The sequence below is a fragment of the Aquarana catesbeiana genome, linkage group LG02, assembly GCF_042186555.1.
Source record: "Aquarana catesbeiana isolate 2022-GZ linkage group LG02, ASM4218655v1, whole genome shotgun sequence".
Classification (NCBI taxonomy): domain Eukaryota; kingdom Metazoa; phylum Chordata; class Amphibia; order Anura; family Ranidae; genus Aquarana; species Aquarana catesbeiana.
In genome coordinates, this window is record NC_133325.1 from 675,574,973 (window position 1) to 675,601,702 (window position 26,730).

At 40.6% G+C, this 26,730-nt stretch overlaps 1 protein-coding gene across 3 annotated transcripts in view; it reads left to right on the forward strand.

Moving 5' to 3' along the window:
• The window catches only part of RAP1GAP2 (RAP1 GTPase activating protein 2), a 1,157,030-nt gene that overhangs the window by 105,115 nt on the left and 1,025,185 nt on the right, over nt 1-26,730 (forward strand). For 2 of the 3 annotated variants that reach the window (XM_073616723.1, XM_073616725.1), the window contains exon 2: nt 12,675-12,864. The exons of the other annotated variant lie outside the window; for it this stretch is intronic. The gene's annotated coding sequence lies outside the window, so the exon portion shown is untranslated. The remainder of the gene's footprint in view (nt 1-12,674; nt 12,865-26,730) is intronic. 3 annotated transcript variants of the gene reach the window in all.

A 26,730-nucleotide genomic window follows, 5' to 3' on the forward strand; every position in this document is an offset into this window, starting at 1 on the left:
CCAGCCAATTTGGTAAAAATTTTAAAATACACATTCCATGTCTCTAAGCACAAGATACTCAGCTATTGGCAGAACATTTAGATTGGATATAATGGATATTTTCAGACAATCACTATTGTTTTCTGTCAAATACTTGATTCCCTACATTTTCGAAATATGCATGTTTATGCACCAATCTGAGAAAAAATCCTTCAACAGTAAGACCATACCTACAGTATCTATAACCAGCTTAAGAAAAAAAAACCTCCATAAGAAAAAAAACCTGGGACCCATGGATCTCATATTTCCTACTAGCAGATTTTGACCAGCGCCTGGTGGATTTATGAGGTTTACTTCCTATCTACTGATGAGACCTGGAACCCCCAACATGTCTCTGAGGCATTCACCCTCTTCTTCCCCTCCCTGGCCTCACCCAATACCCTGTTTTAGTTTGAAAAATTGTTTGCTGCAAATCACCCTGGTTTGAATTTCTATGTTGCAAAAATGTATCCTAGGGTGTGGCGACCGCTGTCTAGTATGGCTGCTGAGTGAAGGAGCTCCGCTCAGCTTTCTGGGTTATCTCACACCACGGCGCATCTGCTGACCACTGGCTGACATCCCTAGTGCCCCATACCTCTGCTCCACTCGGTGGTATGTCCAGGCGCCGCAAAAACCCGTTACAGCACCTTAAAATTACGGAAGTCTTTCCGGCCGCGGAACATAGACCACAACAAAATGGCAGTGCGTCCCCAGAGCTGACGGCCACTGGTGGACCTTTAGTGTCTTAAGCGGTGGCCATTTTGGAGGTGACTGTCCCATCCACTAATGCAGCTGCTTCACATCCAGCTCTGGTATATCTACACTAGACATCCGCAGCCCATTAAAATCACGTCCGAGGACAGATTGTCTTACAGCAAAGGAGGAAGACACCTGGAAGTGCAGCCCATGATTCAGCACAGGATACTACAGCAGACACAGATCCCATTGCAGTGTTCCCCGCTGCTGAACAGCCTATCTCTGACACAACTCTAAAAGAAATGCTGCTTTCCTCGTGTGCTTCCATTCAATCTGATGTTCCCGCCTGCTTGCAACAACATAAAGCTGAAGTTCATGAGCTAGGGAACAGAATCCGTCATGTGTAGAGGACAAAATGAGTGAATTTGCAACTTCATTTAACACATTGGTAGACACCAATACCGATCAAGCAGACGACATCTCTTAGCTTAAGGCCAAGGTGGTGGATTTGGAGGACAGATCAAGGAGGAACAATTTAAAGGTGAGTGGCATTCCGGAATCTATTACCACGCACCAACTCCGGCATTACATCCGTGATGCCTTTTTAACAGCGATCCCCACCTTATCCTCCACCGATCTTACCATTGACCGCATCCATAGAGTGCCTAAACCCGCTCACATTCCAGCTAGTGTACCTAGAGATGTATTGCTCAGAATACATTTTTCCAAGTAAAAGAACAATTACTCAATACATTTTTGCAGGGCTGATCAGTTAACTGAAAAAATAGCACATATCCAGTTACTACTGGATAAGTACACATTACAACTGAGGCGGAACAAAGCACTCAGGAACCACAAAGTGGCTTACCAATGGAAGTATCCAGCCACACTTCTGATCACCCACCAAGGCACCACAACGAGCATATCCTCCTTGGAAGATGGTCTTAACTTCTTGCGTCAATGGCAAATCCTACCTGAGCTTCCTCCTCTACAAGCTATGTCCAGCTCATTTCCAAAGAAAGCCTTTTTGGAACCAGAATGGTGCACAATCCAACATAAGCAGAAAAGGCAAAAAACAAACGTGGCACCTGATGATACCAGCGCAATAACCTCATGATAGCATTTCCCAGAGGCTCCACAAGCTCCTGAAGTACACACTACCATACTTCTTTAACCCGTGTTATTGCAGTTTAACTGCTCTAGACCTCAATAGGGTCTTTATTTTTTTAAGTCTTCTATTTTTGCTCCTGTTTTGTCCTCATTGGAACATGTTTCTACACCATTTCCTTCATGCAACCTTGACCTCTTCGCTATGTCAGGACAACATACTCCCATTATCGGATGATCCCACTTGTTTAACCAATAACAGCGGACCTAGTACAGATTGGAGCTTTCTACTCTTTGTGTTCCAGGGATTCTCAACAACCATCACAGCTCTACATGGACTTCTCTTTCTTGTGCCCGAAGGCAATTCCATAACATATAGTCACTTTCAATATTGGTCTTAAGTGTTTATCAATAAATGCCAATGGCCTTAATCATCCGGCCAAAAGACGCTCTCTTTGGGAAGAAGCTGTGCACCATAAGGCGGATATCCTGGCAGTTCAGGAGACTCATTTCCATAAAGATTTTACCTCGATATTCTCACATAAAAATCCACATGTGTTTATCTCTTCTTCCAGCACAAAAAAAGAGGTGTGCTATTGGCCATCAAAGACTTGGTGTGATTTGTACGTAAGAATGTGTTCTCTGACCCTAATGGTAGGTTTATTTTTGTAACATGTAAACTAAACTCTAAGCCCGGGTTCACACCTATGCGAATTAGAGGTGCGTTTCCGCACCTCTAATTCGCATAGCAGGAGAATGTGACTGGCTACCTATGGAGCCAGTTCACATATCTCCGGGGCGGCTGCGGTGCGCACTGCACAAAAACGCTGTGTGTCTTTGGCTGCGTTTCAGGGCCGAATTCAGGCATAGAATCGGCCCTGATTCGTCCCTGAAACGGTGAACAGGGACGCACAGCGCTCCTGTGCGATCCGCAGCCCGTTGTGGTGTGAACCCGGGCTAAACCTTACACCCTGGCTTCCATCTATGAACCAAATATGCACCAACTAGGTTTCATTTGCAAAATGATACAGAAAATGTCTAAGGTGTTATATGGAAGTCTTATTATGTGTGGAAACTTTCATGTAGTCCCCTACCCAAAGCTGGACTCCTCCTCTTTAGCACGTTGTTGAGGCTCCTCCTTGCAAGACTTATTACACAAGGAGAATATATACTGTATGATGTTTGGCGGTGTCAGCATGTCAATGAGAAGGACTTCACCTTTTACTTTGCTAGACACAATACCTACTCCCATATAGATCTCTTTTCGGCAGATAAATGGGTGCTACAGTGGGTATCTTCTTCATCTATTCACAATATTACATGGTTGGACCATGCCGCCATCTCCATCACCTTGGATGAAGGGGACACTTGTTCTCCTACTCCGCTTTGGTGCTGTAGTGACTATTTTACAATCCTCCCTCCATCAGTCTGCCATTAGTAAATATTTACAAAATTTTATGCGGGAAAACAAATTACCAGACACAAATCCCTTCACATTGTGGAATTCCCATAAGGCATTCATAAGAGGCATTCTGATACAAATTGGCTCCAGGATTAAGAAACCACGTAATGCCCACCTCAATAAACTAATCTCTGACATACAGACCCTTGAAACCCAGAAAAAAAACACCCCTTTGTCTTTCCTTGCATCCTCCCTGTCTAAACTTCCCACCAAACTTAAACTCATGAAATCACTTAAACTGAAATTCTACACCCAAAACAAAGCAGGCAAATTCTTGGTCAACAGAGTTAAAGGGGTTGTAAACCCTCATTTTTTCCCTATGCATTAAGGTGAAAAAACACCTGGCAGTGACTGGCCCCCCAGCCCCCCATTTTACTTAACTGAACCCTGGATTTTCCATTGGCAAGGACGCGCTATCCCTCTGCCCGGGGTTCTCGGCACTTGATTGGATAGATTGATAGCAATGCAGCCACTGGCTCCTGCTGCTGTCAATCAAATCCAATGTCGTGGGCGCCGGGGGGCGGGGCCGAGTCATACATTCAGCGGCTATGGATGCCAAATGCTGGACTCGGGAGCGCGCCTGCAAGGTAACCCCCCGGGAGAGCGCTTCTCCTAGGGGGTTAACTAATGGGGGGAGAAGCCGCGAGAGCCACTGAGGGACCCCAGAAGTCAGTGTTCGGGGCCACTTTGTGCAAAACGAACTGCACAGTGGAGGTAAATATGACATTTTTTTTTTTTTTTAAATATTTGAAGCTTTACAATCACTTTAGAGCTCAGAGAGCCAAGGCTCGAATTCAATACCTTATTGATCACTCCACTAAAACTAAACTGTTGAATGCGCATGCCATTGCTGATGCTTTTGTGGATTATTATAGCTCCCTGTACAATCTAAAAGATGACTCTTCCACCCCTCAACCCTCAGATGCAGATATACAAATATTTTTAGCCAAATTACAACTCCATACCCTAAGCACCACACAGTTAGAGTTGTTAAACTCTCCTTTCACTATTTCTGAAGCTACCAATGTCATCAACTCACTTACCTCTGGTAAGTAACCAGGACCAACCGGGTTTACAAATGATTACTATAAAACTTTTAAAGATATCCTTTCTCCACATCTCATAGCTGTGTTTCAAGAAGCAGCTTCTGGTCATTCTTTTCCACAAGAAATGCTGAAAGGATATGTGGTTACCTTGCCAAAGCCTGGCAAGGAACCCACATCTTCTGTAAATTTTCGGCCAATATCCTTACTTTATTCGGATGTAAAAATATATGCCAAATTACTTGCACTATGTCCAATAAACATTATGCCCACCCTAGTTAAACCAGATCAGATGGGCTTTACAAAACAAAAAATATACAGACTACTGACGCAACTAGGCGCATTATTAATATTGTGCATCTTGTAGAATAAACTTGTGCGTTTTCTCTGCTTCTCTCCATAGATGCAGAGAAGGCATTCAACAGAGTCCACTGGTAACTTATGTAGCTAACGCTGGAAAAATATGGCTTCCAGGGGACCATTCTTTCGGTCATCCTTGCACTGTATTCAAATCCATTAGCACAAGTATATACATCTGGCTTTCTATCAAAAACATTTACTATATCAAATGGAACCTGTCAAGGGTGCCCTCTTTCCCCATCAAATATCACTCTACTAATTGAACTCCTGGTGGAAGCAATTCACTCACAGCCTCTAAAATCAGGATTTCATACACGCACTACCACTCACATCATTAATTTGTTTGCTGATGATATAATACTCCACTTATCTAACCCTTTGATATCATTACCTGCAGCACATCACATCCTAACTAGCTTTAGCAATATCTCACAATACAAGGTGAATTTTACTAAATCTACAATCCTAGATTTAGAAGTCCACAAACTCACTCACCAACACCTAAAGCAAGAACTACCTGATGCTTGGGCTGAACACCATATATCCTATTTAGGTATACTTATAACAGCCTCCACCTCTATATTAGCGGACGCCAACTACAAACCCCTTCTAGAAGAAATTGGAAAAGAACTTCATCATTTATATAATTTCAAACTTTTCTGGGCAGGAAGGATAGCTACCTATAAAATGGCAATTTTACCTAAAATATTATATGTATTTCGCACTTTACCAATCCCCATTAAACCTAATGTCTTATGTGCTCTTAAAAAAATCATCTGGTAACGCAAAAGATGCTCACACATGCACCTAATCAGATACAGGAAATCTGGGGGCTTGGGTATGGTGGACATTACAGACTACTATTTAGCATCTTTATTGGCACAATCAAAAAATTGGTTTAACCATCACCCAGAAGCCCTATGGGTAGGGATTGAAAAACACTTAGGGGGAACTTATGACTTAGCTCTACTAATCCTAGCAGACAGATGGAAACCCTTATATTCCTTCCATCTACCTGTTCAAGACACTTTATTGGCATATAGAACACCACTCTCACAACCCCTCCAACCCATAAGGAATCACCAGATACGTATTCCTATCAAAACCTTGTAACTTCTTATCCCGTACTTAAATCTTGATAAATGGGTGGATAGAGGCTTCCTTTGGGTAGATGAGCTCTTGAATGGTAATGTATTGAAAACTGTAGAGATACTAAAACAAGCTCATGGTATTACTAAATTTACATTTATCTGCATAGGGACATTTCTATTGAAACACCCTCTCCCCACAGTTTTCGTTGACTCATCAGTCTGGTCTTTTCTATCCTCAACCCACACAAAAACCAGGGGAATTACACTATTTTACAACTTACTACATCAAAAGTTTGTTTTTGAGAAAACAAATCCAATCCTTAAATGAGAATCAGACCTTGGACAGACTTTCTCCCCCTCCCAGTGGCTTTTGGCCTTTAAATCTATTTACTTATCCTCTCACTGCACCAACCACTGGGAACTGCTACAAAAATTAATCACCAGATGGCATTATACTCCCTACCAACTGTACAAATTCTCCCCACAGAACTCAGCCTTTTCCTGGAGAGGCTGTGGGCAGACGGGTATACTTTACCACTGCAGCCCTAATTGACAAGATTCCAGCCCTGCCTTGGTCCAATCAGATGCGGGTGACATCACTTCCTGTTCCACGGTCCATGCTGGTCAGTGGGGAATTTCCTTATTCCTGGAGAAACACTGTGATCCATTTCAGCCAGCTGCTAAATCCTTTTCAGATATCCGGAACAGCGGTGGGACCCGCAGAGCCATGTGGAATGCCAGGACTGCACGTTACTTTGACGAGCATGCATCTTCTGTCATCTTGTAAGTGTTTTTAATCTAATTCTATTAAAGTCATCATTTTAATACTACACTCAGGTCAGCACCTCCTCCTCCCTGTTTTTTCTTTACCATATATTTTTTTCCTGGAGAAATCTCTCTAGTTTCTGGAGAGAAATATTTAAGTTTCGCACTGTGACGGTCCACATTCTTGTTACGGCAAGAGCAAGACATAGCTAGACACTGGAAAGCTTCTCAAGCCCCTAACAAATCTTAAATTGTATCTCTAGTCCAAGTGAGTTACTCCTATGAAAAATCCCACTCTACCAGTACAAGCAAGAGCCATTTGACAGTTCATGGAAACCATGGACAGACTGGTGTCACCATTTGTCCTGATTATTCCATATATTACCATTATTACCCTTTATTCCTCTCTGTAAAATCTTAATCTCATCTGAATTTAGAGTGAACTGTGTATGGATTTTCCTGACATGTTATTTCTTGTCTTTGTTAGAATATAATCACCTATATTTTCTTATTTTGTTTTGTTTTGTATCCCGTATTTTCTTTTGATACTCAATAAAAACGTATAAAAAAAAATGTATCCTAATGCTGGGTCTGTTTTGATATTAACAAAGTTGGTGTTAATGACACAAGGAAACTAATGATAAACCAGTACTATGTAAGCCGACAAAACATCAATGTATGTGATGGACCATTTGTACACTTAGTTTTTCCAATAAATCATATTCATAAGAGAAACATGGAGGTTATCATTGCTCACCTCTGTATGAAAATGTAATTGCCTGGCTATTAGGCTGATGATCTGGTTTTAATACAGTACCTTCCGAGTCACTGACCTGGAATGAATATTCAGAAAATGAAAGTCAGAATGCCTGACCAGCATACTTTTCCTGAGTTAGTTAGTACCCAAGGTGTTAGTATGACAGCCATACAGCTTACATTCCCAGAATGAAAACACTCCAGTAGCTCCATATTTTTCTTATAAAAAGTTTATATTAACATATTCCTAAAGTCAAAACTTTTTAGGGAATAGTAAAACGTCCTGGTGTTTTCTTCCCATCTGCTTCTTCTCACTTCCTGTCCTGTAGACCCAAACTACTCCAAAGTGAGGTAAATGTCCTCCTTGACAGTTTTCACCAGAATAAGTGTCACCATTGGAAGATTTTACCTCTATCCCTCTTCTTGGTTTTCCCTCACTTTCAGTCCAGTGGTGACCAGGAAAATAGAGCAAGTGAATCTCCTCAGCTGGGACTCTTTAGGTTCTAAACCCTTATCATTCTATCCAAAATTTAAAAACAGTTTTGACCTTTGATCGTTATTGTAAACCAATTTTTTTCTTAATGACAAACATGTTATACTTACCTGCTCTGTGCAGTGATTTTGCACATAGCAGCTCCAATCCTCCTCTTCTCGGGGACATTCCTGGCTCCTCCTCTTCTTGGTGTGCCACCATAGCAAGCCACTTCATATTACGGGAGCAGGGATCCAGCAGAGACAACAGCATATTTGCTCAATATGGTCCACATTGCCCATTTTTAGGCCACTGATGATGTAACTACTGCGCATGCTCACTGGACTTACATTGTCCCAGCACCTGGCTTTGGAAATAGGTTAGTAGTATACATTGCACAGTGCATAAGCAGTGTACTGTACACTGAAAAAAATATGGCACACAAATAAAGCAGATTTTTTTTTGGATAGCCAAGACTTATAAAGTCTGCTCTTCCTCAAAAATATGTTTGCAATCACATTTTTATTTTTAATGTTAGTTAAGCTTTACAGTTGTCAAAGGAAGTCAGCTTCACACATTTATGGTGTATATGGTAAATTTGTGTGCATGGTGTATACGATCTAAAACTTTCACTTTTTGTTATTTTTTTATCCTGTATGCTTTTTAAATCATTTCATTATAACAACCATTGAAATAATACATCTACAAAACTATAAACTAAACTACATTTTTTTTAGTTTGAAATTAACTTGTTATTGCAATACAATCCCCTTTACAGCAGAAAAAAGAGTAATGCCCCGTACACACGGTCGGACATTGATCGGACATTCCGACGACAAAATCCTAGGATTTTTTTCCAACGGATGTTGGCTCAAACTTGTCTTGCATACACACGGTCACACAAAGTAGTCGGAAAATCTGATTGTTCTGAACGCGGTGACGTAAAACACGTATGTCGGGACTCTAAACAGGGCAGTAGCCAATAGCTTTCATCTCTTTATTTATTCTGAGCATGCGTGGCACTTTGTGCGTCAGATTTATGTGCACACGATCGGTAATTCCGACAACGGATTTTGTTGTCGGAAAATTTTATAGCCTGCTCTCAAACTTTATGTGTCGGAAAATCCGATGGAAAATGTGTGATAGAGCCCACACACGGTCGGAATTTCTGACAACAAGGTCCTATCACACATTTTCCGTCGGAAAATCTGACCGTGTGTACGGGGAATAAGAGTAAGCAGTTGCTCGCTGCAAGCCTGTACTAACTGTAACACTGTACTAATTGCACTGTGCAGTCGAACGTGTTTTCACACATTGAAAGCTTAAGGCTCCATTCACAAGTGTGTTTGGTAAATCTGCGCAAAACGCTAAAAATGTGAGTTGCACTTGCCTTGCCATTCTTTTGGTGCTGTTTCGCCATGCAAAAAAAAAAAAGGCAACAAATTTGGCAAAGTGCACAGTAAAAAACTTGCAAAACTAAAAGCGGCAAAAATCTACATGAGTTACTTTGCTGTGTTTGTTGTGCATAGGGCAGTCCGTTTAAATGAATGGGCTGCCCTACTTGGAGGTCAGTTTAGACATTTACAGGAGGTAGGAAACACAGGAAAGAACAGATGATACAGAAAGCTACAAAGCTGCAGTAGAATATATTAATGTTGCCCTATTGTTACCCCATTTGAAAGGGGTTTGTGAATCAAGATACTGAACTGTATTATAATGTGCTGACAGCATAATCAGTTCTCATGTATTTTTTTGAACTTTGTATTTAGACATACCTCCCAACCGTCCTGGATTGGGCGGGACTTTCCCACATTTCAAGCTTTGTCCTGCGGTCCCGGTGTACAGGGACTTTTTTTCCTGCATTACTCCATTGCCGACAGCCTAGCAGGACATGCAACTGTGTGAACATCCATCCAACACAGCCAGGGATTGGTGGGCAACCCGGCGGGCATATGGCCCGCAGTGAGAGTGAGTGGATCTGTCAAATCCAACCTCTGATGTCGGCTAATACTCAGGGCTCCGCCCCCTTTGTCAGGCAACTCATGTATAGACAAACAGCCAGCGTTTATACATTGCTGGTCTGAGAAGAAGGTGGCAGGACCAATTGTAACTACTATGTGTGCACCCACAGCGGTGTATAATTAAGGTTTATTATACACCACTGTGGGTGCACATGCAGTAGATACAATTGGTCCTGCACCCTACCACCTTCTTCCTCAGCCAGCAATAAATATATAAACGCCAGCTGTTTGTATATGCACTGGTTGCCTGACAAAGGTGGCAGAGCCCTGCATATCGGCCCTGCCCATCCCATTGCAAACTGTTGGCGCTATATAAATCCTTTTTATTTTTGTCACTATATAAATCCTGTTTATTAATAATAATAATCCCCTGCATCAGAGGTTGGACTTTACAGCTCCACTCATTCTCACTCTCATTGTAGCCGTACGCCCGCCGGCTTGCCCACCAATCCCTGGCTGTGATGGATGGATGGATGGATGTTCACACTGCTGCAGGTCCTGCTAGGCTGCACTCATTTGTTATCCATCTGATGCCTGCATTCTTGCCTCGGCTCCTGTATGCTGGTAATTCTGGTAATCAAGATTTTAGAACATAAGTGTACAATGTTTAATCAATTGGTGTCTTTGCAGTTTAACTAAATCCTGAACCTTGCACTCTGTACAACGCACTCCTAAACCTTGCACTCTGTAAAACACACTCAAGAACCTTGCACTCTGTACAACATACTCCAGAACCTTGCACTCTGTACAAAATGCACTCCTGAATCCTTCCACACCTAGAGTGATGCACTTTTCCACAGTTTGTGCAAAACTATTTGTAATACAAGCCTTTTAATTTTTATTTTTTTAAAAAAAGATTGTGCTGGGGTTTGTGAGTCACGCAGTTAACTAAGGCAAACTGACAAATGCCTGGCTTTCCATTTGACAGTTTTTATATAGGTAAGGGCGGGGCCACTGGCGACGTTACCTGGTGACACCACCACCCATGTGACGTCACTGACCCAGCATGCACCGAACTGTGATGTCACAAGGGGGCGGTGCCACCAGGTGACATCGCCAGGTGGCTCTGCCCCTTACCCATATAAGAACTGTCAAAAAGTAAGCTGAGCATTTGGCGGTTTGCCTTAGTTGATGGTGGACCGATTTTTTTTTCGAGTCTGGTGGTGGCAGCGGCATGATTGACAATGGATTTACATTGGAGAAGACTATTTTTAAAAATTTTTGAATAAAGGAATTGTCAAAATCTCTCTCTGTGTCTCTGTATTTTTATTACTTTTTGACACTTTTTTGGTGAATGGGTAGGGGCACTATGTATACCCCATACGCATTCACATAGGGGGGGATGGGCGGGATCTGGGGACCCCATGTTAAAAAGGCCCACCCCAAAGCACCTTCTCCCCAGTGACTCAAGTAATTTCTCCAATATAGGCACTGCCATATTTGGGTAATGACATCACCAGTAAAACCGCCCACTTTGTTTACATTCAGCTTTGGGACGGGGAATTTCCCAGATGATAGCTGAATGGAGTGGGGGATAGAGTCCTGTGCAGGAAGCTGTCATATCCCAGCACAAATATGCCTCACTGTAAGCACTGACTTACATCTGTATGCCAACTCAGAGCTGGTCATAATTACCACCAGTTTCCTAATGGCAGAAATTATTTAAGAATCTGTCACTGCCATAGGTTCCTAAATTGTCAGTAGTTATAACATCCTGAATTTGCCGCATGTGTCAATCTACTACCATAAGTGGTACAAATTTTCCTAGGCACCTCGTTGTAGTATAGCACTGGCTTGAGTGGGCTGGTGAGGTCTGTTTGCCAGAAAACTAAATCTGAGAATATGTGTCTTCAACTATACATAAGGCCTACTTTTATTACTACCACATTACACAAGACTGTCAGAGACCACTGTGTCTGTAATCTGTGAGTTCTTGTACAGGGAAGGCATCAGAACATGTCATGCTTTTCCATCTCAACATCATACATGACACACGCTATACCCTACATTACAAACACTGTACCTCACATACATAATACATTGCAGCCCTCATTTTATTAAATTACTCTGCAATACATGCTCTTGCAAAGCATTATACATACTGTAGGTGAACTCTGCTAACTGTAGCTATGTTAGAAAACTTAAGGATATTAAGCAAAAATTTGACTTTAATGCATAATCAAGTGTTGAACATGTTGCCTTTGTCAAAATAGTCAGTTATTACCACAGTTAATGTTCTTTGGCAGTCTACCAACTGTCTTTCTACTGGGCCTCTATTTTAACTATTAGGCCTCATACACACTGGACATTTTTACAGCAGCTGTTTTTGGCTCCAGACATTTTTTTCTACAGTCAATAAACTCCCCATCATGTTATCCTATGTGTCCATGCACACATAGGCTGTTATCAGCAGTTTTTAGCTGGGGTGTTTTTTGGCTTTAAAAAAAAACCCAAACTAGTGGATTCTAAGAGGAGTTTTACAGCTGTTTTCAGCTGTAAAAACACTCTAAGGTCAAAAAACACTGATAAACGCAGATAAATGCTGAAAAAACGCTGAAAATCCATTGATCCATTTGATCCGTTCCATTAAAAAAAAAAAAAAACGCTAATAAATGCTAAAAAATGTTATTGCAAACATCGAAAAACATTGAAAAACTCACTGCAAAACTACTGGCATTTTTATAACGTTATTTTAATGTCCAGTGTGCATGAGGCCTTACAGTTTGATCGATTCACCTATTTGTAAATACTATGGACTAATGTCCTTTCTTTAGTTAAATTACTGCAAACCATATACTTCTATTGAATATCTTTTACATAATATGTCATTTGTTTTGCCTAACATTTTACAAGATTGCATTATTTCTGTGCCCTTTCTTTCAGTGAGAATCCAAGCAGTTTTTTGTGGCTAGTGATTGAACGAATCCTCTGGTATCTAAGGGGCAACGTCTTGTGTTAAATCAATCGTTAAGTCCTCAAGACCTGTGGAACGTAACTGCTGTTTGGAGTATCATTCCCAATAGTCAAACTGTGCAATTGTGACATCATCTTGACTAATCCCACAGAAGGTTTGGTGAGTATTTTATTCACCTTTTTTGTGGCAAGCTGCATGCAGTGTTATGCCCTGTACACATGGTCGGACATTGATCGGACATTCCGACAACAAAATCCTAGGATTTTTTCCGACGGATGTTGGCTTAAACTTGTCTTGCATACACACGGTCACACAAAGTTGTCGGAAAATCCGATCGTTCTGAACGTGGTGACGTAAAACACGTATGTCGGGACTCTAAACGGGGCAGTAGCCAATAACTTTCATCTCTTTATTTATTCTGAGCATGCGTGGCACTTTGTGCGTCAGATTTGTGTACACACGATCGGAAATTCCAACAACGGATTTTGTTTTCGGAAAATTTTATAGCCTGCTCTCAAACTTTGTGTGTCGGAAAATCCGATGGAAAATGTGTGATGGAGCCTACACACGGTCGGAATTTCCGATAACAAAGTCCTATCACACATTTTCTGTCGGAAAATCCGACCGTGTGTACAGGGCATTAGTCTGTACATAACGGGATCAGAGTCAAAGAAAAGTGAGATAAGGCTGTGGTAGTTTAACCTATGGCACCCATGATAGGTTTCTGATGATCTCAGTTGTGGGCAAGAATCATTAGAAGCTTTGTTATGCTTGGAAGCATGTGTTTGAAAGGAGGTGCTGCAGGGTTCAATGTAATAATGTAATCATGCTATCCTTTGTGGTGATATACTGTTTGAACACAAATATTGTAAACTCCTGACCATTGCACCTTTATATGCTTGTTGCATATCCCATTTGAAAAGGTTGAGTCCCCATCTCCATCTATAACAGCTTTTCACAAGATTTTGGAGTGTGTTTATATTTATACACATTCAGCCAAAAGAGCAGGTGAGGTTAGGTATCCATGTTGGGTGAGAAATCAATAAACCAGTTCTCTCCAATGGTGTTTAGTAGGGCTAAGGTCAGAGCTCTGCATTGGCTGGCCACTTAAGTTCATCCACACCACACCCTTCAAACCTTGTCTTTATAAACCTGGCAGTGCACAGGGGCACAGTCATGCTGGAACAAAAACGGGCTTTACCCATCCCATCGACACATTTTTGGAACTAATTGTCTAAAATATTTTCTATGCTGTACCATTAAAGTATAACTAAAGGTAACTTTTTTTTTTAGATAGAGTCAAGAGGATTTAGAACACCTGTCAGGTTTTTATACCTGTCGTATCCCTGTTAGGTAAATTCACCCTCAATTTCTCTTGTTTACTGTTATCACTGAAACTGAGAGTGAAAGAAATATTAGGGTGGTCCCCAGAACAGTAATACAGGGGAAACCTTCCTAAGGGGACACTAATTCCGGTGACTCAAGTGAAAGAAAGTGAAGGGAAATCTTCCCAATGGGACACAAATGGGAAAAAAAAAACCTGACAGGTTTTATAATCCTCCCTTACTCTATTCATAATAAAAAATTTTAAAAAAGTTTTGCTTTTAGTACTACATTAACAGCACCTTCACTGGAAACGCCTGAACTAAATTTGGAGTGTCCACATACTTTTTGCTATATAGTGGGTTGTGATGGTCAAGTGTTCACAAACTTTAAGTTATATAGTACATTGAGACCAGAGTGTACAAGAAAGCAAATATGCTACAAAACATGCCCATAGCTCTTATATGTACAATGATGAATAAGATGAATGTATTAAAGTTGAATAATCTCTAGACATAATGAATACAATCTGTGCCAGGAATTCGTAATGGAATTTACCTTTCATGGGGTTTTATTTACTTATATACTATTCTATAGTTATCATTGTTACTGGGCAGAAACCACTCTCTTTTATCTAAGGTACATTAATAGATTAATGAGAACATAATGAGATTAGCTTTGCCTAAATATGCATTTAAATTGTTCATGTGGCTGTCAAGGCTCATTGTTGCTTTTTTAAATGCATCTCGATGAATGAGTAGACAATATCTTAGCAACCTTTATTAATCTAGGTCATAGTCTGTGGATTCAGGGCACTTCAATATCCTTCTTTTCCTATTTCCTTATTGTATCTTTTATTCCTGTGCACCTTCCAACAGAATGCAATGTTTTTATAGATCTAAAAATATCTGCTATCACACACAAGAGGAAGTGCACTGACAAGTATGAAGAGTACTCTAGCTCAGCATTGTGCACATTTATCTGAGTCATTTTTCATTCTGTTCTGTAGACTACAAAATATCTATTGTTTTACCAATGTAAAGTTTCTTGCACCATATTGTTACCTTGGTGCTTTGTTTCATGTAAAGCGATAGGGTGCTGTTCATTATATGTAGATTATTTTTACTATTGGAAACATTATGGAAAGTTACCGTATCATCTAGAACAGCCTTTCTCAACCCCCTCAATGTGGAGGAACCCTTTAGATTATTGTGGGTCTGTGGGACACTGGGAACTCCTACTAATAATACCGATTTCTACAGCTTAGGTTACATTGGGGTAAAGAGTAAGCTGAGATATAAAAATAAATGAAAGAATAAGGAATATGGTGTACTTAAAGCATTTGAAACCCAAGGCTGCTCTATTTTCTTTTATTTTTTTGCTTATTTTCAGCAATAATAAAACAAAACCAATGATAATAAAAATAATAGCCAGAAAAGAAATGAAGTCAGTGAAAATTGTAGTGTTTTTTCACATTTTTGGTCATGGGGAGAAGGCCCCCCTTTACACTGGTGTTCAGTGGTAGGAGGGCCCCATTACACCGATGGTCAATGGGAAGACTGCTTCTTACATTGGTGGTCAGTGAAAAGAATCCCCCCTTACAGATGGCTAAAAAGATCATTGGTGTCACTGGTTATTTGGATGATTACTGAGAGATTTTGATGTCCATCTTTCAAGGAACCCATAGCATACCCTGAAGGTACCCCTGGGTTTTCTGGAACCCTGGTTGAGAAAGGCTGATTTTGAATATTATTCATTTACTGATGGGTATAGGTTTTGATGTTGTCTGTTTATGCAACAAATAAAACTACAGTGATGAAAAGTGACCGATTTTTTTTTTTTTTGGCTTTTCCAGTTAGCAGTAGCTGTCCATAGAGGCTTTTGTAAATTCATTATTTCCTGTCCTCTCATGTCATAGCCCTCTAGCAATGCCTAGGTAGCACATGTCTAACGTATATAGGAAAAGTACCAGATTGCTATGACCACTGCATTAATCAGTTGTTATTTAGCACCTTAAAAGTTATAGCCTCCAACTGGTCTGTGTGTCTCCACGATTCAACCAATGTGAACTATGCAGCCACAATTCTCAGAAATAAAGCATAGAATACGACCCCATAGCGTAAAATCATTACGTTTAATGGATAAAGAAGAAATAGGAAATGCATTCACATAGTCTCCATGATAAAAAGGTATTAAAGGCATCAATCCGGCCTTCAATCAGATTCCGTGTGCATGATGACATCACTGGCGTAGATAATTCCAAACAGTTGGGGGCCTCCATTCCTGTGGTGCAGCTGTGATCTTTTGGACTGCTGATACGCTTCTGCAGTAAGGGCGAGCGGTCAGTAACTGTTGTTGCGACGGAGTCCTATATAAAGCCTTAGTGCGTGATGAATGTCTATTGGCCCGTCCCTCTGGCGATGTCATCTACGATGAAGCGTGTAGGGTGGAGCCTATGCCAGTGATGTCATCACGCATGCGGAATCTGATTGGAAACCGGATTGATGCCCTTAGTGCTTTTTTATTGTGGAGACTATGTGAGTGCATTTACGATTCATTTTTTGATTTATTAAACTTGACGATATTATGCTATGGGATCGTATTGAATGTTTTATTTCTGAGAATTGTGGCTGCATATTGTTTCAATCATGGAGACACACCGCTGAGGAATTCCTGCCCACTGGAATGATACGCATGCTGGAGGACTCCATGACGTCATCTGTAGCCACCTTTCATTGTCTCGCTGAGACGCTTGCCGTACGCTTTGCATCCAAGCACTGGGATATCAGTGCTTTGTTTGTAAGTGACATTTTTACTGAATAAATTATGTTTATAGCCAACCAGAGAGTACTATGTACCTCTTATTGATTTTTTCATGGTCTCCGCTTTCCCATCTGTTGTTTATGAGTGTGCTATCCCGCTGCTGCTGTGGAGGGGCAGGATTCCAATTCTTGGAGGCAACAATCATTTTAATTACCTATGTGGGAAGGCTTGACTGACCTGTCTGTTAATTCAGAGGTCCACATTCTGAGGTGAGGGCCTGCATTTTCTGTGGTGGAAGCACTGATACGGATGCACGTAAAAGATATATTTTTGAGCACCCTGGAATACTTCTGTCTCTTTAGTGTTACATCTCTGCGCGTCTTTCTTTTTTCATCCTTTGGATTGGCTACAAATTTTTTGAACTGGGACTTTTATATATGGTTTTTCTCTTGCCATATATGATCTTAATTATATTTAGTGTTGTTTTAATTTAGCGATGCACTGAATTCTTTTCATGAAGACACACCGGCTGGTTTGAGGCTATAACTTTTAAAGTGTCGAATGACCACTGATTAATACAGTGGTCATAGCAATCTTTTAAGCGGCTGGAGTGTGAGCTTTCTTGTCCTATGAATAGAATCAGCTGTCACACAGAGGTCCTCTATGCACTTGAGCGTTTTTTGTTTATTAAGAGTGAAGAGCACTTATATCACATTACTTATATGAACTTATATGGGGACTGCTTTATGTGATATTACTATAGATTGTTTATTTCAAAATTGATGTGTTTTATTTGTTCACTATTCTTTTTTATATTTATTGAATTTATGGAGCAATAAAGTATTAACAGCCTCTATGTTCAGGTTCTGTTAAAGTTTCAGTAAATCAACCTGATTATTTTAAATAGGGACAGATTTTGCCTAATTGGCATCACATCAGAAGTTCCACTGTTGCATATGAAGGACTTGTTTGGGGACTAGGTAAATTAAAATCTTTAGTTTGTAAGGGCTTTTTGGGAGTTTTATTCCTTTCCCTTATAATGGTATGTACTTATCTCTGATTTGGTCTCTATCCGAATTTGGGACAGCAAACTCCTGTTGACACATTCTTGGGGAGGAGAATTAGGGACACAGTAATCCAGCCCCCTAGTAAGGACAGCTAAACAGTAAATCAGGCAAGAGCTCTGGTAGTGGTGGCGGCAGCCATGTTGCTGCAAGTGAACTGGTTATGAGAAATGCCTTGCTAATGCATCACAAACCAAGTTCCAGTAAGAGTGTTATCTAGCATTTAGCCAAGTGTGTTCTGTTAATCCAAACATTATATTACCAGATTTAAGTAGTTAAGTAAGAGCGAAAGCACAAGTTAGGAACTGTGTGTGTTGGCAGAAAAAAGGGCACCAGTACTATGAAGTACCATTCCTGGAGGTAAGGGTTAAATGCTTGTAGAGGAGTTTGTTATGATGGGGTTGAGCTCTGGAGCCCTAGTCAGAGAGCCCCTGAGTGCTGCATATGAACATACATAGATGCACTGGAGCTGTGTGTCCTCTAGGTTCCCTGATGGCAAGAGATGACTTGGCTCTGCAGAGATCCTGTCCCCCAAGGTGCTCTTTGGCTTTAAGAGAAGAGAAAGTAAGAGAAAGTGTGCAACGATGGTCGATTTTATCAGAAATCCTCTTTAGAGATACAAGTATTTGAACCATGCAAGTAACATGGTTTTTATTGTATTTTATTGTGATTGTGATGCAATGAATCCTGCTACCGTTTGCTTTCTAAATGGCATTTCTTCACAGTGTGGGGTTCCAATTTAAAACAGTAAAAGTGATGTTCCTCGTGTACAAAGTCAAGATGCTTTTTAAAAATGCCTGCAGTGTTGAGAAGCTGTGTTGAAATGTCAGGGCTGTGAATCATCAAAAGCTGTTTGATGGGTTGAATATAAGAGCCATGGAAATTAAATAGAAGGTGAAATATAGAGGTGATTTTTAACTATGACTGGTATAGTAAGGACACAGCTGTATAGGAGATTTCACTATTTTTTTTTTCTATTAGATTAACCCTATTTTGACAGACGACTTATCTAAACACACTGGGCTGAAGTTTGTTCCATCAGGAAATATAATTGTATGAGAAAACAAAAATGTTTTAATATATTTCTTTTGTGTATAAACATGACTTAAAGTAGATGTAAACCCCATTCATGAAATCTAACCTATGCACATATATTGGCAGTGTTTACTTATCTCTCTCCAAGTCCCGTGTCTTTCTGCTGCTTCGTTCCTCTGTTATCAGCATGATAACATCTGACAAGTTCCCCCGACACAGGAGATAAAAGCAGCTCGAAATTTGTGTTGGCGTGGGTGCATAGAGATAGATTAGCAGAGAGCTGGTATATTCACAGTACAGCTCTGCATGCTTCTTCATTCCTCTGCCTTTCCTCCAATCAACTGTGACACAGTGTATGCCCAGACTCCACACCAAGTGGTGGAACAGAAGTAAAATTTCTACCATGATGTTCCCTTTCTAAACAGTGTAGAAAGCTGAAGACAGCAGATATAAAAATAAAAATTATGTAGGAAGCTTTGTTTCATCCCTGTGTATCATCAGAGGCTGTTCACTTCACTGGTTATACAGGGTATGTGAGGGTTTACATCCACCTTAAATTACATGCAATTTAATTTTAAATTAATACCAGACAGCTATTTTTGCAAATGGAAAAATGTTGAGTCCATGATGATTCAGTTAAGGTGACTAAGTTACGTTGAATCTGTGTGGCTTTAAATGCATTGTATGTTCCTGAAACTCATTGAAACTAAAGAAACTTCTTCAATAAGCAGAGAAATATCTTCAGTGTTACAGAACAGGTACAAAAATGTGACTAACTACGTCCTTTTCCAAAAAAAGGCTTAAATGTTTTTTCCAAAATGAACTCAGCTCTTTGTGTTCCCCACTTTATAAATACACAAATATTAATTTGTAATATTGATTTTTGATTTTTTTTTTTTTTAATCACACTTACGTAGCTGGATGCAGCATCGGTCCGATGATGCATCTGTCCCCTGCTGGCTCTAACACTGAGATCTGAGCAATCAAACACTGCCAATTCCTTGGTTCTCACAGCTCAGTGAGCAGAGAGCTGGTGAATGTCAGTCACCGGCTCTCTGCTCTGCCCTCCTGTGCTCACTGGAGTGCTGGGCTGTGGAGGGGGAGGGAGAGGCCGGCTCAGCCTCTCAGCGGCTCGCTGAGAGGCTGAGCCGGGTGCTAGTCCAGGCATGTGGGCGGATCCCGAGCATTTGGCCGCGACCCTTTCCGTGCCTGGACTGGCTCTGTGACATCAGCCGACAGCAGGCTGCACTCCTGTGATCCACAGGAGCAGTACAGCTAAACAAGCTTTAGCTGTACTTCTCCTTTAATGCTGCCCCATTTTAGGTTAACATAAACTCCCTGCAAAGAGACCCTCCAGATGCCACTTTGCTCACCTCACCTGCGCTACTTCTCCAGTTCTTCCTTCATCACAGACAGTGCTGCTACCTGGCACTTACAGCACATCTATGGAGAAGCGTGTGACCTGCTTCCCTGTAACAGTACTTGAGCCTAGCAGCTAATTGCTAGGCCCAAGCACCATCACATGACTGGGGGAGTGATAATACCACTCCACCTATTAGCTGACACCACTGACTATAGCACCAGCTGCAATGCAGGAAGGAGTGATGTTGGAGCACAGACTAGGTGAGCATAAAGGGGTTTGGGGACCCCTTTTGCAGAGATGCTGTAACTTTACCCTGCATTGGCAAAGTGACAATGCTTTAACAACAACAATGTTTGTGTAACAGCATGCACTCTCTTATGGCTCTTCACACTAATGGCATGGAAGTGGCAGTATTTATATAGGGCAGGGCTAACACCTAGAGCCCCTTTCTCACATTTTCTTTGTCCACTCAGGATAAAAACACTAGAAAAAATGATGAATGAGTCCTCAAAGGGTGTCTTTCCCACCACCATGCCCCCTGAAATTTCCCTGTGCCCCATTTTGGGATCATGACCCATAGTTTGTCCACTTTTTGCCTTGGCTTCTTTTTAAATTTAAATTTTATTAGAAAGAAGAATTTTTCCAGTCAAGAAAACGACTAATTCATTCTGTTTTTATCCACTCTTAACATTATAGTTCTACAACTTAAAAGTTACACATAAGCATGTATCAGAGAATGCACTAAAACAGCAAGACAGTACAACAACAAAAAACCCAGTTATTTGCTCCTCCAGTCATGTTGTTTTCATAATGGCCACAAATATTTGTACCTACATAGTTCTCAATATTATGTTAAAGATAGTGAAAAACCCTAAAAATGGCATTTAGTTTCATATAATTGCACTGTGATTTATAAACAATATGATTTTTTGTTTTTTTAAATGGAATACTTATTGATTTCATGCTTTCCTGCATTTCATTTCTCGCATCCAATTTGCAGCAACTTCATGTCTACATACATGCACCCCTGTTGACAATGGCAGACCATGCCTGCACAATATTTGTTGAAATATGTGTGGTGACAACCCTGAACTGGGAGTCAGGGACAGACAGTTGTCACCTTATAATAGGAGTGCCAGAACAAGGACCGTTATGGCAGCATCACCAGGTATTATTTCAATTCTCTGCAGATTTTAAATATATTTAAAAACACTTCTGAAATGCCTTAACAAGGTAAAGCTTATTAGATTTTTAGTGGTTAGATTTACATATACTTTAATATTTATAGGTAGCAGGAAAATATAATTATTTTCTTTCACACTTACATTTTATATACAAAAAGCTACCTACAGATCTCCTGAAATTTTTGCTTCAGGTTATACCCTGTGGGGTCTTCTCGTTAATCCAGGTCTGCCCAACTGCTAGGTATGTATGCAGGAATTTTAATTACTATTCCACTCTGTATCCGCTCCTTCATATCATAGCTGAGCTGGACTGGACTAGAAAAAAAGAGAAAAAACTGAGCTGCTAGAAAGAATCATGTAAAAGATAATATAATTTACTTCTCTGGTTTCAGTAAGTTGTGTCATCAATTAGCTTGATGCGATACAGGATATGGACACATGCACATACATTCACTGCTTTGTTCAGTTAATAGGTAAGTGGGCAATTAACATATCGACTATGCCATATATTCCTCTTACTATGTAATGAAATAACCTGACTTTAAAATATTCACATTATGTCAAATTATTGCACTGAATATCACAGCAGTTAGCATTAATTTTTGTTCAGTGTACTCACCGAGATAGAATTACACTTAGCAAATACTTCTCATACATGCTAATTAGATTGGACAAGAACTGTAGTTGCTTCCATTTTCTCTGCAAAAGTGGTTAAAACAATCTTATAAAAGATGTATACAGCCTAAATAAAAAAAACAAACTAGAAATAAATAATATAGTATGAGAGAAAAATAAATATGCAAACACAGATGAAGGTGACAATAAAAATAAACAATAAACAATAACAATAAAAATGTGAACAAACTTTTGTGTAAATAATAAAAGTGGTCATAGTCATTAAATGATAGTTCCCCAATCTGGCCTTTCTGGTCTGAATTAACCAATGATCTAGTGTACACTGGGAGTTGTACAACAGACCTGAATGAGCATTTTAAAAGTCCTTAGGCAGATTAAAAAGCCATGCCTAGTTGTTGTTTTCAGTGGGACCAGAACTGTCTGCGCAGCGCATGGAGCAGCGCAGCCCCTCCATGCTATAATGTTGCAAACAAAAACTATTAAGCAAGCAAATATCTTCTGTATATGAGTACATCTAGTGCTCATAACTAGGTGGGTAGGCCATACATGCAAGTCTGACTGCCTAAGTTTATTCCATACTTTGTGCAAACATTGGATTGCATTAAATAGGGAGATATCTAGAAATAAGAGGTGATGGACCCAACTTTTTCTATATTTCCCTCCTTAATTATACTTTAAGTAACTATGATTAAAATATGCAACTGACATTAAAGAAAATGCATATTGAGTTATACCATATTTTTTTATTCTAACATGGTAGGTTAAAAAAATTGAATGAAAATAAAAAATAAAAACCAAACGGGGGATTGAAGTTTCTCCATAGAGGGAAAAGAATTCCTAATATCATGCCACCAATGGCGGTCAAATCACTGGCTCACCAATGTGGTGGGGTACCTCAACAACTCTAATGAGGAGCTCTGGGTGATATCCTCCTTTAATGTTAGTAGTGAATGTTGGCTGCGAGTGGTTGATTTGAACTCGATTCGCTCTGAACATTCTTAACTTTTAAAATTTGTCCGATGTGTTACCACTGGATGGCCCCTGTAGGATGTTTAGGGTGTCTTAAATGTAAAGGAGGTGGGTGTACCACTCCTTTAAAAGCCAGGGAAATGAACGTCCTTACATCCTAGCAAAGCTTACAGTCTCTTACGAAATGCATTGACGTAGGTAGGGCCAACGGGCCCAGCGTCTGCCCATGCTGGCAGTGAGACATTTGCTGCCCCAACAGACTCACTCAGCATGACCATAAGGCTCTGATGGAGCCTAGCAATAAGGACTGACTTCCGTTTGGAGCTCCACCGGTCATCGAGACTGAGAAACTAATGTGATCACATTGTAACCGAGAGGCACTGAACTCCAGCGTGGACATCCTGCAGCAACCCGGGGTGGTGAGAGCCTTTGGGCAGACCTTTACTTCCCATCTTGTCATTATCGGCGATACTGTCTGACATTATTCGTATCTGCTTCATGGCAGTCTCATGCAGGGTCTGATGCTACAGATGCACCTGCAGTGTATTGTTTTGCCCTACTACTCCCACTGCTGACCGATCCATGCAGTGGTGATCTAGTTAGCTGCAGGCAATCTTGTTCATTTACAGCTGCAGCATGAGTACTGGACCTTGCTAAATGCTGTGACTCACTCCTGGACTACTGTTTTCAGCACTTTGCAATACATATATACAGTATCTCACAAAAATGAGTACACCCCTCACATTTTTGTATATTTTATTCTATCTTTTCATGTGACAACACTGAATAAATTACACTTTGCTACAATGTAAAGTAGTGAGTGTACAGCTTGTATAACAGTGTAAATTTGCCGTCCCCTCAAAATAACTCAACACACAGCCATTATTGTCTAAACCGCTGGCAACAAAAGTGAGTACACCCCCCAAGTGAAAATGTCCAAATTGGGCCCAAAGTGTCAATATTTTGTGTAGCCACTATTATTTTCCAGCACTGCCTTAACCATCTTGGGCATGGAGTTCACAAGAGTGTCACAAGTTGCCACTGGAGTCCTCTTCCACTCCTCCATGATGACATCACGGAGCTGGTGGATGTTAGAGACCTTGCGCTCCTCCACTTTCCGTTTGAGGATGCCCCACAGATGCTCAATAGGGTTTAGGTCTGGAGACATGCTTTGCCAGTCCATCACCTTTAATCTCAGCTTCTTTAGCAAGGCAGTGGTCGTCTTGGAGGTGTGTTTGGAGTCATTATCATGTTGGAATACTGCCCTGCGGCCCAGTCTCTGAAGAGAGGGGATCATGCTCTGCTTCAGTATGTCACAGTACATGTTGGCATTCATGGTTCCCTCAATGAACTGTAGCTTCCCAGTGTTGGCAGCACTCATGCAGCCCCAGACCATGACACTCCCACCACCATGCTTGACTGTAGGCAAGACACACTTGTCTTTGTACTCCTCCTTTGCTCCTTTGTACTAACTTTTGTTGCCAGCGGTTTAGACATTAACCACTTAAGGACCAAGCCTCTTTTTTAGATGTGTTGTTTACAAGTTAAAAACAGTTTTTGCTAGAAAATTACTTAGAACCCCCAAACATCATACATTTTTTTTCTAACACTCTAGAGAATAAAATGGCGGTCATTGCAATACTTTCTGTCACACCGTATTTGCACAGCGGTCTTACAAGCGCACTTTTTTTGTAAAAAATACACTTTTTGAATTATAAAATAAGACAACTGTAAAGTTAGCCCAATTTTTTCATATTGTGAACGATAATGTTATGCCAAGTAAATTGATACCCAACATGTCATGCTTCAAAATTGCACCCGCTCGTGGAATGGTGACAAACTTTTACCCTTAAAAATCTCCATGTGCGACGTTTAAAAAATTCTACAGGTTGCATGTTTTGAGTTACAGAGGAGGTCTAGGGCTAGAACTATTGCTCTCACTCTACCGATCGCGGCCATACCTCACATGTGTGGTTTGAACACCGTTTTCATATGCGGGTGCTACTCACGTATGCGTTCACTTCTGCACGCGAGCTCGGCGAGTCGGGGCACGTTTAAAAATTTTTTAATGTTTTTTCTTATTTATTTTACCATTTATTTTTTATTTTTACACTGGTTTTTTTTTTTTTTTTAAGTGTCACTTTTATTCCTATTACAAGGAATGTAAACCTCCCTTGTAATAGAAAAAAAGCATGACAGGACCTCTTAAATATGAGATCTGGGGTGAAAAAAGACCTCAGATCTCATATTTACACTAGAATGCAAAAAAAAAAATAAAAAAAAATTGTCATTTAAAAAATGATTTAAAAAAAAATGACCCTTTAAGAGCTATGGGCGGAAGTGACGTTTTGACGTCACTTCCGCCCTGCAATGTCATGGAGACGGGTGGGGGCCATCTTCCCCTTTCTCGTCTCCATGCCCAGCCGCTTCCAACAGTGGCGGAGGGCAACGGAGCGCGGCGGGAGGAGGGCCTCTCCCGCCACCGATAAAAGTGATCTTGCTGTGAATCAGTGGCAGAGACCGCTTTTATCTCTTAGTGGACCGCCGACCGAACACGAGGATACCGGGGTTATGGCAGCTAGCTGCTGCCATAACAATGATATCCGTCCTCAAAGTAAGGACGTATATCGGTGTTCGGTGGCCCGGAAGTGGTTAATGGCTGTGTGTTGAGTTATTTTGAGGGAACAGCAAATTCACACTGTTATACAAACTGTACACTCACTGCTTTACATTGTAGCAAAGTGTCTTTTCTTCAGTGTTGTCACATGAAAAGATATAATAAAATATGTACAAAAATGTGAGGGGTTTACTCACTTTTGTGAGGTACTGTATATATAGATATATATATATATATATATATATATATATATATATATATATATATATACACTAGACTGACTGTATATATATATATATATATATATATATCAAATGCGCTGCCAATAACTGAATAATCTGCCTGCTTAATGTAACTCAAGCTATATCTCTGTCTATGCCAACAACACTACACAGGGCCTGCTGTGTAAGCTGCATTATATAGTGTGAGGCATGGACTTAGTCCCCCTGAGCCACGATTGACCAAAGCCACCCTGCCTTTGGCCAATTATGGCTCTCTTAGCAGAGGGCGCTGTGATTGGCCAAAGCATGCAGGTCAGGTGCATGCTTTGGCCAACCATCATACAGCAATGCACTGCGATCTCACAGTGCATTATGGGGAATTCCGCGGCGCTCAAATTTGTTGCAAACGCCCCATAATGTTTGCTGTTCTGCGAACAGGTGAACACCAGATGTTTAATCGAACCTATGTTCGACCCGAACATCAAGCTCATCCCTAGTATTAATCTGGCTTGTGCTAATTTACCTCCGGGCTACATGCTCAGGTGGATCTATAGGACTTCCCTGATCCTAATTTAATATCAACAATGCCATTTAAATCCGGTTTGGATGTATAGGCACCAATCTGACCGTGTGAATTAGCCCTGTTTTTACCTTTTACTCCAGATTGCTGAATTGGTCACTATTGGTATGCATATGTATGTGTCTGGGCCCTGTTGTGTGTGTTTTATTAGAGTGACAACGTTGTCCACTTATATTTTTATATTGGTGTTTGGAGGATGCATGGCCAATCTGGCCACTTTTTGCTACGTTTTGTATCTCAATAACGTTTTTTCTAATTAGTAAACACAGC